The sequence below is a fragment of the Sorex araneus genome, chromosome 2 (assembly GCF_027595985.1).
Source record: "Sorex araneus isolate mSorAra2 chromosome 2, mSorAra2.pri, whole genome shotgun sequence".
Taxonomy (NCBI): domain Eukaryota; kingdom Metazoa; phylum Chordata; class Mammalia; order Eulipotyphla; family Soricidae; genus Sorex; species Sorex araneus.
This window is the reverse complement of record NC_073303.1, coordinates 356,514,421-356,526,967: the sequence shown is the minus strand read 5'-3', so window position 1 is coordinate 356,526,967 and position 12,547 is coordinate 356,514,421. Positions and strand designations below refer to the sequence as shown.

At 42.3% G+C, this 12,547-nt stretch overlaps 1 protein-coding gene across 1 annotated transcript in view; it reads left to right on the top strand.

The window, feature by feature from the left end:
• SKOR2 (SKI family transcriptional corepressor 2) overlaps positions 1-2,559 on the top strand; it is a 58,650-nt gene extending 56,091 nt beyond the window's left edge. The window contains exon 9 of the mRNA XM_055127450.1: positions 2,464-2,559. The gene's annotated coding sequence lies outside the window, so the exon portion shown is untranslated. The remainder of the gene's footprint in view (positions 1-2,463) is intronic.
• Positions 2,560-12,547: the final 9,988 nt, after the last annotated feature.

The window sequence follows — 12,547 nt, the reverse complement described above, 5'->3', positions numbered from 1 at the left end:
AACATCAGCAAGTGTTTTTGTAGGGAGGTTGTTGAAATTCCTACGTGCTCAAGAATTTCATGTGAGTGGGAAGTAAGTCATCAGAAATAGTTCATTCATAGTTCTATAGAAACTGGTTGGCCAAGTTGAAAATAATATCTATTGAGCACCACTATTCAGTACCTGGACCAAATTCTTTGCCCTGCTGTTATCTTTTTCCTTACATTGCTATTATTATCCTCTTTATTTCATGTCAGGGAATCCTGAGACATGCTAGTCAGTGTCATGTCAGCTTTCCATCCAAACCCCCTTAGACTCTAAGGTCACTTCTCGGCTTCCTAGGAAGATGGGTTGGTTTTGAGGCGGTGTAGTTCTTACATAGGACATTACTTCTTTGTTTAAGTTAATTAATATCACTTTATCTCTTTGAGTCTCACAACACTGCAAAATATGGGAGGCCAAACCTGACCAAAATCTCTGCCAGCTCTAAAGTTCCATTTTATTTTGGTAATTTTGATATGCCAGTTTTCTGTTCTCTCAGCTTTCCCATAAAGAGGTTGCTTTCATTAACAGCTGCTTAAGATTGTACTTAACACCTAAGGACAAGACAGATGCACCTCCTTTTGCCTTCTGTCTGTATTTTCTTCATTGCTTAATTGCTGCTTTGATTTCTTCTGTAAAATGTGATCTTTTCTCTGTGCTAATGAATTCTTTAGAAAACTTCCACTATTTTTATTTCACTACTGGAAGAATTGCTATAAGAACAATAACAAGGCGGGAGGGGGCGGGTATTAAAAGGTTGGGAAGGGGTTGTAATGGAACACCGGTGTCTCCCTTTTGTATAGATCAGATGTAGAAGGGGGTGGAGGGGCCGTATCTATTTCTTTCCTTGGGTCAGATGTCAGAGCGGCAGTGTTTTTCAAGAGTGTCCATTGAGAATGACCATGGGCTGCCACTATTCTGTCCAGGCACTTTAGGCCAATTGCCTTATTTAATCTTCAAAACAAGTTATTTTTTAAAATACTGCTATTTTAGCCATTTCTTCTACTAAACATATGGAAATGCAGATGAGTAAGTGGAGTAAGTGATCTGTGGTCTTACTGGCAGCAAGTGGCAGAATTTGAACCAGGGTGCCTGCTTGCCACCCACCTGTCACCTGTTCTCTGATGCATGACCTAAAATTATAGCTTTAGTCTAACCTTCATTACCAGTTATTAACAGTTTGAAATCTATTCACTATGAAGCTGGAGTGACAGTACAGCGAATCAGGTACTTGCTTTGCACGCGGTCAACCTGAATTAGATCCCCTGCACCACCTATGCCCCCCACCCCCTCCCCACGAACCCATCAGGAGTGATCCCGGAGCACAGAGTCAGGAGTAAACTTTGAGCCCCTCCAGATTTACCCCAACCCCCCAAAATAAATGAATAAATGAATGAATAAATAAAATCTACTGTTTAACTGATGCTGAATCACAAAACCTCTGACCACACTTCAAAGAGTTTTGCCCTAACATCCCAGCACAGGAGAAGTGGGTGTCATTTGGGCCATCCAGCCCAAAGCCAGCAGGATCCCAGAGCCTGGAACTTAATTTCCCTTTGACACAGAGAGTGTCTTTATATTTGCTCCAACAAATTGGAGCTTCTAGAAGTCAGCAAAATTTAATTTACTATGGGACCGGGGGGAGAGTGCAGTGTATGTCCCCCATGAAGGAAGCCCAGGTTTGATACCCTGCATGGCATGGTCCCCCCGAGCACTGCTGGGCGCAACCCAAGCACCAAGCCAGGAGTGGCCCCTGAGCACTGCTGGGTGTCGTTCAAAACCAAACAAATGGCTTCGCTCTGGAGAAGGCATAGCAAACATGCGTGCTCTGATTTAATGGTTTGGGCTTGTTTAAGTTAACACAGCTAACAGACATGTACAAAGGAAAGATTCTTGTGCTCACTGTTAAAAACTTTTACCCAAATGAGGGCTGGAGCAATAGCACAGCCGGTAGGGCATTTGCCTTGCACGTGGGCGACCCGGGTTCGATTCCCAGCATCCCATATGGTCCCCTGAGCACCGCCAGGGGTAATTCCTGAGTGCAGAGCCAGGAGTAACCCCTGTGCATCTCCAGGTGTGACCCAAAAAGCAAAAAAAAAAAAAAAACCTTTTACCCAAATGCTACTAAAACATCTGTGTGTGTGTGTATGTGTGTGTGTGTGTGTGTGTGTTGGGAGAGGGGGGCCAGTTGTGAGAGAGGACCACACCCTGACTCTAATTCTGCACTCAGTGATCACTCCTGGCAGGCTTGGGAATGGGAAACCACATGTGCTACCAGTTTCAAACCTGGGTTGGCTACGTGCAAAGTAAGTGTCCACTGTATTTTACTCTAGCTCCTGAGATGTTTTTCTCAAAGATATAGTATTAGATGTTTGGAAGTGATCTGATTGTGTGATTGTTCTGTGCAGAAGTAGTCATTCTCTGATGTTTGTCTTATCCCAGGTGCACAGAGCCACTTACTCTTGTTCACTTGTAAGATACAGCCTGCCACCGAGCGCTTCTGAACCACATAAGGACTGTGAATTGAAAGGGCTTGGGAATCAGACACGAAATCCAGTTTGGGAAAACCGCAGGACAGGTGACCTCAAAGCAGCATGGACAACCATGTAAAATAACATAGACTGTCGAGGCCGTTTGTTAGTGGGGGGCGGGGGGAAGCCAACCAGAGCAGTCAATGCTCGTCATGTCTTTTGGTGGAACCAAAGTTTGAGTCTTTGTGTTTTTAGAGGCCAACTGAGCCCGAAACAGGGGCGCGGACCATTAGCCGACTGGGGTGGACAATCTGTGGACATGAAGGGTCCCAAGTGGTATCAGTGGTGCTCCCGCAGAGAGCACAGCTCTATAAGACATCGGGAGAAGTGATTCTTGGTGGAAAAACAACACAAGACCAGTCCTAGGAGTGGGGAAGATGTGTCAACAGCTTGGACTGTCGTACTGACCTGCTTTCCGCAGCAAACTGGACAGACTTCCACGGTGGCCCTTCCTCTCTGGTACTTTGCCTGCTGTATGAATGAAGATTGTATTCCTCTGGAAATATTTTACAGTTTAATATTGAGTGTAATTAAGAATATAATCATGTTATCAAAAATGGTATTTAACTCTGTTGTAGTTTCTTTAAGATTCATGTGGATAAAAAAGTCTATAATAAAAAAACTATGAAATAAGAGTCATGTTCACACAGTTAAATGCGTTTGCTGGGGGAAGTGGAAGAGAGAAACAAATACTTTTTTGAATTTTTAAGAGGTTTTTTTATTGAATCACTGTGAGATAGACCCTTACAGAACTGTTCATGATTAAATTTCAATCATACAGTGTTCCGACTCCCACCTCTCCACCAGTGTACACTTCCCAGCACCAGTGTCCCCTGTTTCCCTCCCATCATCCCCTGCCCCCACCCCAGCCTGCCTCTATGGCAGGCAATTTCTTTCTCTTTCTCTCCGTCTCTCTCTGTGTCTCTCCTTGTGTGTGTCTCTCTTTCTCTCTCTCTCTCTTTCTCTCTCTCTCTCTTCCTCCCTCCCTCTCTATCTCCCCCACCTTTGGGGCACTGTGGTTTGCAATACAGATCTGAAAAGTTACCGTGTATATCCTTTTACCTACTTTTAGCACTCAGTTCTTGTCTAGCATAATTATTTTCAACTATTACTATTATACTGGTCTCTTCTCTCTCTATCTTATCTACCCTCTGCCCCATATACATTTGTGGTAGATTCCAACCACTGACCAGTCTTCTGAGTTCCTATTTTCCCTGGCCTTGTATATTAGTCCTCTGCAATTTATAAATTTATATATATATATCACAAATGGATGCAGTCATTCTGTATATCTGTCCCTCTTCTTCTGACTCTTTTCACTCAGCATAATACTCTTCACGTCCATCCATTTATAGGAAAATTTCATGACTTCATTTTTCCCAACAGTTGTATAGTATTCCATTGTGTAAATGTTCTTTATGTAGATAGTTCTTTCTCTCAGACACTCAGGTTGTTCCCAGATTTGGACTATTGTGAGTAGTGCTGCTATGAACGTATTGTGCAGATGGCATTTCAACTGTGTTTGGGGCCCTCAGGGTATATTGCCAGAAGTGGTATTCCTGGGTCAATTGAGAGTTCAATTTCTAGTTTTTTGAGGAATTCCCATATTGTTTTCCAAAAAGGCTGAACCAGTAGGCATTACCACCAACAATGAAAGAGAGTCCCTTTCTCCCCACATCCACTCGAGCACTTGTTGTTCTTGTTCTTTTGGATGTGTGTCAGTCTTTGTGGTGTGAGATGATATCTCATTGTTTTTATTTGCATCTCCCTGATGATTAGCAATGAAGAGCATCTTTTCATGTGCCTTTTGGGACTTCTTTGGATTATTTTGGAAACACATTCAAATACTTTTTTTTGGAGAATTTAATTCCTTCAAAAGTGGTTTTTAAAGTCGAGTTTAGGGGGCCAAAAAGGGTATTCAATGGGTAAAGAGCTTTCCCTTCATGCAGTTGTTCCAGGTTCATTCCCTGGCATTCCATCTGGTCTCCCAAGCAGGAGTGATCAGGAGTGCAGAGCTTGGCGTAAGCCCTGAGGACATGTATGACCGTGGCCCAAAACAAACAAATAAGCGAAGTCTAGCTTAGCTCTTGGCGATTGTAGACAGCTGGAGACCTCCATATCAAGCTAGATCTCAGAAGGGCAATGGGAACACTCAAAATTCCTACCAGACCTTCTAACAGGTTGGTGATGGAGTTGACCTTGTACCTTTCCTCTCCTTATGTTCTTGAAGTCTTTGAAACCATTTTATACCAACAAAACGGTATCAAAATACAAAGGAGCCAAAGTGATGAAGCCCCTGCAGGCCAGGAGCTGTAAGCAGTGATGGGTTGTGCTGCAATCTGCCACAAATGACCTTTGCCCTGAGGTTGCTGACCAGCACTCAAACTAAATCTTCAGCCTGAAATCCCTGGCTGTTTTCACTGAGGATGAAAGTGCAACATCCTGAGATCTGATACTTCTCCTCTACCATTTTCACTAGCAGGAAGTATCCCCCCAAAATAACCTTCCCAATTTTCCCTTGAGGTCAATGTTCCAATATTTAGCTATCCTGCAATGAAACCAAAGGAAAGATCATTCTTTGCAATTTTCTTCTTAATCCTTGAAGTTCTCGTGAGAGTTGGGGTCAAAGGAGGGAAAGAGACCAAGGCCTGGATTCTGGATCTGGGTAAGGGGCTCACACAGCAATTCAGACATGGCACATGTTTCTGAAACAGGAGCCTGTGCTCAGGAGTCAGTGAGCAGGCAAGTTGATAGCATTTTTTTCTCCCATGCAAACTTTCAACTGTACAAAGGGACTGAAGTTCGGAGTTCTCAACTCTACTCTAAGCCAAACTACCAGAAGAGTGACAAAAATGATCCAGGGGAGAGCAACTGGGTTTCCTGGAAAGTCACCAATGAACAGCAGGGATCATTCTCTTTAGAACATAAGGACCTGAGTGCAATCTCAGTGCAAGAGCGGCATCTAATGCAGAGGGAGAATGACTAACAGGTTTGCAGATAAATTAATTCAAGGTCTTTGTCCTGCAGCTACATCAACTGGAAGTGTTGATAGGTCCATCTTTTCTTTCCAATTACAACTTTAAATGTCTCCGAGTTGTTAGTGCTAAAATATTAGCAAATGATCTTGTAGCAAAGGGGAAAATTACAACCAGATAACTTGACAAGGATAGCTGAGAACCTTGAGTTATTCAAAGTAGCAGCACCCGCCCTGATTTGGCTTAATGAATAGGCAACAGTAAAGACCATTGACCCCTGCGGCTGAGAAATGCTAACTCTCCATGGTGTCTTGTAGTGCTTTGCCTAAACTCCAGGTGCTCTAAGAGCCTGCTGGTGTACCTCTCCCTGGACACTAGAGACCTTAGCATTTACTGTTGTCTGTTGTCTTTATTCTCCTAGCCTCATGCCTCAAGATATTTCATCAGACTGTCTGATCCTGACAAACTCTGGCACCCGTTGATCCTCCATACATGAAGTTTGGCACCAAACAGTCAAGGAAAAAAACTTAGTAACACAGAGACCGGAGAGATAGTATAATAGGTAGGGCACTTGCCTTGCATGTGGTTGACCAGGGTTCAATCCCCAGCATCTCATATGATCTCCCAGCACCATCTGGAGTAATTCCTGAGTGCAGAGCCAGAAGTTACCCCTGAACATTGCCAGGTCCTGGCAAACAAACAAACATAAGACAGCAATACAGAAATGTCGTGAACCTACAGATTTTCTCACAAAGGAGACCACCTCTTCTTTATTATAGTAATAATTGACACTTCTAAGTCAGAACAAAAGGAATATGTCCCTGAAACTGTATGCGATTGGGTTATCTGAGCTGCCTTGTGGAAACAAACAGGACATTCATCTGAAGCACACAATGGGGCTAAAAATAGTCACTCTTCAGAAGGACAAATCCAAAATCTTGACTCTACAAGATGACAGCAGAAAAACACTGCTCTTTCCTTTCACTTGTATCATGTTAAAATGTCAAGGTCAGCCCAGATATTAGCTCATGAAGAATATAAGCAATGCAAATAAATTCTCTATTTTAATTCCAAAGGAAATGATTGGACCAATAAGGGTCAGAGAAAAAAATCAAAGCAGAAATCCCAGTCCAACCAATAAAATATTATGACCAGACAGTTGGAACCGATCCTCAGAAAAGCCTGTGTAATTGCACCTCCCTTTGCCACAGGCAAGGAGAAGAGGAGAGCTTGTCCTAATTTCCTTAGATTTGAGCAATGAGTATCACCTGAGCTTGGTGAGTAGCAGAGGGAGCCTTCTCTCCTAGCTCCAGGGGCTAGGAACAAGAAGATAGTCTCTCCTGTAAGAGTAAGATTTAAAACAGCGGGGGTCAGGGTTCGAGGATGGATCAGGAATACAGTGTCTGCGGGCATTAGGCCCAAAGTTAGACCTCTAATATCGCCCCTACATGCTGTGTACAAGCCTAGTAGAACTGCTATTTGGAGTTCTGGCTTCACAACGAAGTGTGTACCACTGTTGCTCATCAAAGCAACCAAGGTAAAGGTTGGGGAAAGCCTGGGTCCACAGTAAGGTAGGTCAGGGAAGAGGAATGTGCTAGGGCTGTGTAACCAGGTCTTTAAAGGGATACTTCCAGTCTATTCCAAGTCTAATGAAGGGAGCTCCTTTGACTCTGTCCAATCACCTTACACTGGTAATCACCTTACACTCACACTGGTCTGTAGTGATACATACTCCTGGGGTATGATGTGCACTGTAAGCTTTACGGGGGCAGGGGCTGTTTTCAGCTCATTACTCTCTCCCTACTTCAGAGCACACTTCCCAACATGCAGTAGTTATACAAATCATTTTCTGTTGAAGTAGTGAATGGATCTCACTGATTTTATTTGAGCTAGCCACAAGACATCACTGCACTGTTATTATTTTATTTATTTTCACAGTACTGGGAATCAAACCCCTGCCTCACACATGCAAGGTGGGTGTTCGACCATTGAGTTGCACCCCTGACACCTAACTGTTATCATTTTAAATGTACTCTATAGAATGGTGACCTTTCATTTGGGTTCAGATGATCTAGAGCATCTTGCTATCCAAGAGTATCCATTATTGAGAGCCATTATGACAAAACACTAAATAAATGGTGCTTTCATTTTGAATGAAATTTATTTTTTCATTAAATAAATGGTGACCTTTCATTTGGTTTTATGTGACCATCTAGAACATCTTGCTGTCCAAGAGGATCCATTATTGGGGGCCACTATGACAAAACACTAAATAAAAAACTACATTTTCTTTCTTTCTTTTTTTTATTCTTGGCTTTTTGGGTCACACCAGCGATGCTCAGGGTTAGTCCCTGGCTCAGCATTCAGAAATAACTCCTGGCAGTGCTCGGGGGACCATATGGAATGCCAGGGACTGAACCCGGGTCTGCCGTGTGCCGGCCAGACACCTTACCCATTGTACCATAGCTCCAACCCCAAGACTGAATTCTCTAGGCTTAATGGCAGACAGGTACCTGTGATCCTCTCCTGTTCAATAAGATGTAGGGGCAAATACATGCAGCTTTCAGAAAAATCACATCCAAAGGAGTAGATCTTAGTTTATTTATTTAGTTAGTTATTTTATAAGTTACTTTACAATATTTGATTACAATTAATATTCAAACACCAATCTCACCACCATTATACCTTCCCACCACCAAATTCGTGATGTTTCCATCCCAAGTCCCAATCCCTGACCCAAAACACAAATGAAAGAATATATTTTGTATTTTTTGTTATGATGAGCTGCTTAATATGCTTACAAAAGAGTGTTCATATAGAAAATAGTGTGAAGATTGTTCTATTTTGGCAGGAGCCATTAAGACATTCTATAGGATATCACTAACATATTAAAATTGGGGTGATGTGAGCTTTGGTATATATGTCTGAAAATATGTATATAGGAATATATATGTATGTATATATTTCCCTCTATGATTTGTTGCCTAAGAGTAGGTCTTAGTAAAGCAATGTTTTTTTCTCTCCCCTTCCCCTTCTCTCTTTGCTGATGTGGAGGGGACAAGAGCCCCCAAAGCATTTTTGGTCACAAGGTGACTTTAGGATTAGAACTAGAATAACCCTGAAGGAGAATAAAAGCCTGAGTTTCTGGTGACAGAAGAACTGCGACCTGTCCAAAATCTTTTATGTTGGAGAGAAATGAGTTTCTGTTTTGTTTCACTACTATTATTTTAGATTTTATGCTAACACTAATTGCCAGTTCTGCTCTCCATTTAGGAGCAGCTCTGATTACCCAGCAATAACATAACTTCTTATTTGTATGATCACTTTGCATAGAATGCACAATTATACTATTAATGTCGTCTGATGGTCTCATTAGCTCTTTTATTTAACTGAGGAAGGTCAGAGGATAGGAAGGCCAATTAATTGCAGAAACAAGCCTCAAATTTTAAAGCCAGGGCAAATGTTTCTCAATCTCTTGGTCTCACCTTCACATTGGAGCCAGTCTGTAATGTTTTTGCTTAAAACCCCCAGCTCCTGTAATACGGACAGATGAACATGGTGAAGGAGGCTGAGTGGGATCTCAGTCTTCTCTCCAGGGTTAGGGCAGGAGATTGGCTGAAATGGTGTACTGTCCAAAAGGTTCTTCTATGCTGCAAGCAAAACTATGACGGGTATGGACCCCTTCAAAAGAACAGAGCTCAGCAACAGATACAAACTCCATAGCAGAGGCTGTCAGCCTTCATATATCCATGATAGTGGACCCCTGTTGCACACTTTGCATTCATGGGCTTGCTCTTAGTCTTGGGAAAACTACACCCCTGAGGAAAGTCCAGCTGTTGACTTGGGGCTACGATGGGGTGGAAGCAATATGGCTCCTCAGCACCGGCGGGCAGTGGTTCTCCATGTCAAAGGGTAAAAATATAAGTGGGAAATCGGGTGAGAGCCCCTGGACTCTCAGACTCAATCCAGAAACCACCACAAAGGGAGGGAGGGAGAGAACTCAGACTACTGATGTCTCGACCTCCCCTCCTGATTTGAGCCCTGAAACAGTGCTCCAACTATAGGAGAAATAGAGGGGGCAGAGTTTGAATTGAGAAGAGATCTGGAAAACACAGCAAGAACAAAGAGAGGGCCAGATAGTACAGTGGGTAAAATGTTTGCCTTGCACAAGGCCAACCCAGGTTGGATCCCTGGCACCCCCTATGGCTCCCCCCTCCCTGCCCCCCACGCCCCCCCAAGCAGATCTGATCTATCAGATTCTGATCATGCCAGAAATGATCTCAGAGCACAGAGCCAGGAATAAGCCCTAAGCACAGCTGATGTGCCCCGTCCCACCTCCTCCCTCCCCCCAAAAAAGAAGGGAGTTTAATCTACAAATAAACACTGACTTCAGACCACATCTAATTTACATATGATTTAGTTTATGAACTCAGGTTTCCTAACGTGAATTTGAATAAGCTATAACTCTGCTAAAGAGACTGTCCTGGAGCACTTGTTTCTTTGTATCTTTGTTTGGGGGCCACAGCCAGCAGAGCCCCGTGTTGACTCCTGGATCTGCGCTCAGGAATCAGTCCTGGCAGGCTTGGGGGCCATAGGAGGCGCTGGGGGTCACACCCTGGTTGGTCACATTCAGGGCTTGCCTGTTACCCGCTGTACTATCTCCGCCGACGCATTTTTTAACGCCTGGAGTTTTCACAGTCATTCCATTGTTCTCCGACTTTCACATCCTCTCTCTCCCAAGGACAGTGGCTTCCTGAATGATTGTTAATGATGGTTTTCTTTATTATATTTTAGACCATTTAGCAAAGTTTATTGATTTATACTTCCTTGTAATTAGTTGGAGTGATTAAAATAGCTTTTATGGCCCTCTAGAGATTGACTTTTTAAAGTATCAACATTTCCCCCAAATTGTGTGTGTTAAAACATGGTTAAATACTGCTTGAATTCAGTACTAAACCATCATTGGTGAAGCTGTGATTTTATATGGATTTGCTCTCTCTTTTTTTCTGTTTACATGATGTTATCACCCAATTACTTGGCAGCCAATAATAATAACAGCAGCCAACTTTCACTGAGTCGTTAGAATAAGCCAAACATTATACTATGTCTTAATGCATTATTTCATTTAATCCTCTTAGCAACCTTATGGGGCAAGGACAATTTAACTATGTAACTGACTAATTGAAACTTGGAGTTAAGTCTCTCAGCTGATAATAGAAATCAGAAATTTGAACCTAGAGCCATTGTGACTTCAAAACTTCTTTTAACCACCAAACTCCACTACTCACTATTTAGTAAGCTAAGGCAAGACCCCCTCACCCCCATCTATAAAGAAGTAAATTGGAAGTTCTTTAACTGATATGATTTAAAAGGTGCAAGAAGACTCATTAGCAAAAAAAAAAAAAATGCCTCTCCCTAAACTCACCTGAAATTAAGATTTCATTAGCAGAGTTTTTTTTTTTTTATGGCCTGGAAAGATAAAAGCTCCAAGACGATGCTACTTGAAGGATCTTATTTAAAAGCTAAAAATTATAGTCTTAGAAAGAAATACAAGGGCCAGAGCGATAAGATATGTCAGATAAGACCTTTGCTTTGCATGTCCAACCCAGGTTTCATTACTGCATCCCATGTGGTCCCCTGAAAACTACCAGGAGTGATCCCTGAGCACAGAGCCAGAAGTAAGCCTTGAGCACTGCTGGGTAAGGCAAAAAAAGAAAAAGAAAATGGAAAATACAGGAGTGAATCTTTATGGCATGATATTAGGCAAAGATTCTCTTTTTTTTTAAATGTAGGAGTACTGCTATTTATTCAGCCATTGATTAAGCTGATTGAATTGGGCATGAACTCTACAGTTACTTTTTTTAAAAAAAATTTTAATTGAATACCCACGAGATAGATTACTACACAACTGTTCATAATTGGGCTTCAGTCGTACAATGATCCAGCACCCATCCCTCCACCACTGTATATTTCCCACCACCAATGTCCCCCATTTCCCCACCACCACCCCCCAACCCCCCATCCCCTACCCCCAGCCTCCCTCTATGGGAGGCACTTTCCTTCTGGCTCTCTCTCTCCTTTCCCTTTTAGGCAAAGCTTCTTAAACACAAGACCACAAGCACAAGGAACAAAAGAGAAAAGGAGATAAATGGGACTTTATCAAAATCATAAGCTATATCAAAATTATTGTGCTTCAGACAATACCATCGGAAGGGAGAAGGCAACTTAGAAGAAAAGAGAAATTATTTATAAATCAGTTATCTAGCTAAGGAGTTTCTAAGAGTTCTTCAAGTTATAAGAGTTCTTCAGAATATGTAAAGAACTCTTACAACTTGATAATAAAAATGCACAAATGATTTGCATAGACATTTCTCCAAAGAAGATAGACAAATGTCCAATAAATGCACGGAAAGATGCCTAACATAGTGATTCATTGAGAAAATGCAAATCAAGAGCTATGATGAACCCACTTCACTTCGCAGACCATTTCATGCTCACTGGGATGACTATTATCAGGAAGACTGATGATAACAGCATTAGTGAAGACAAGAGAGAAACTAGAACTCTTGTACATTCGGTAGGAGTGTAAAGCCAGGTAGAATTTGGCAGGTCTTCACAAAATTAAACACAGAACTTAATTATTACCTAGAAATGATTCAAATTCCACATTCAATGTTTACAAAATATCCAGAATAAACAAATCCACAGAGACAACAATCAGAGTGATGTTCTCCAGTCAGGAAAAGGATGTTTTGGAGGGTTTGGAACAATAGCACAGCGGTTAGGGCGTTTGCCTTGTACATGGTCGACCCAGGTTCGATTCCCAGCATCCCATATGGTCCCCTGAGCACCGCCAGGAGTAATTCCTGAGTGCAGAGCCAGGAGTAGCCCCTGTGCATTGCCAGGTGTGACCCAAAAAGAAAAAAAAAAGATGAGTTGGAGAGACTGTTTCATGAGGACAGGGTTTTCTTATAAGTGATGAAAATGTTTTGAAACTAATGGAAGTGGCAGTTACACTGG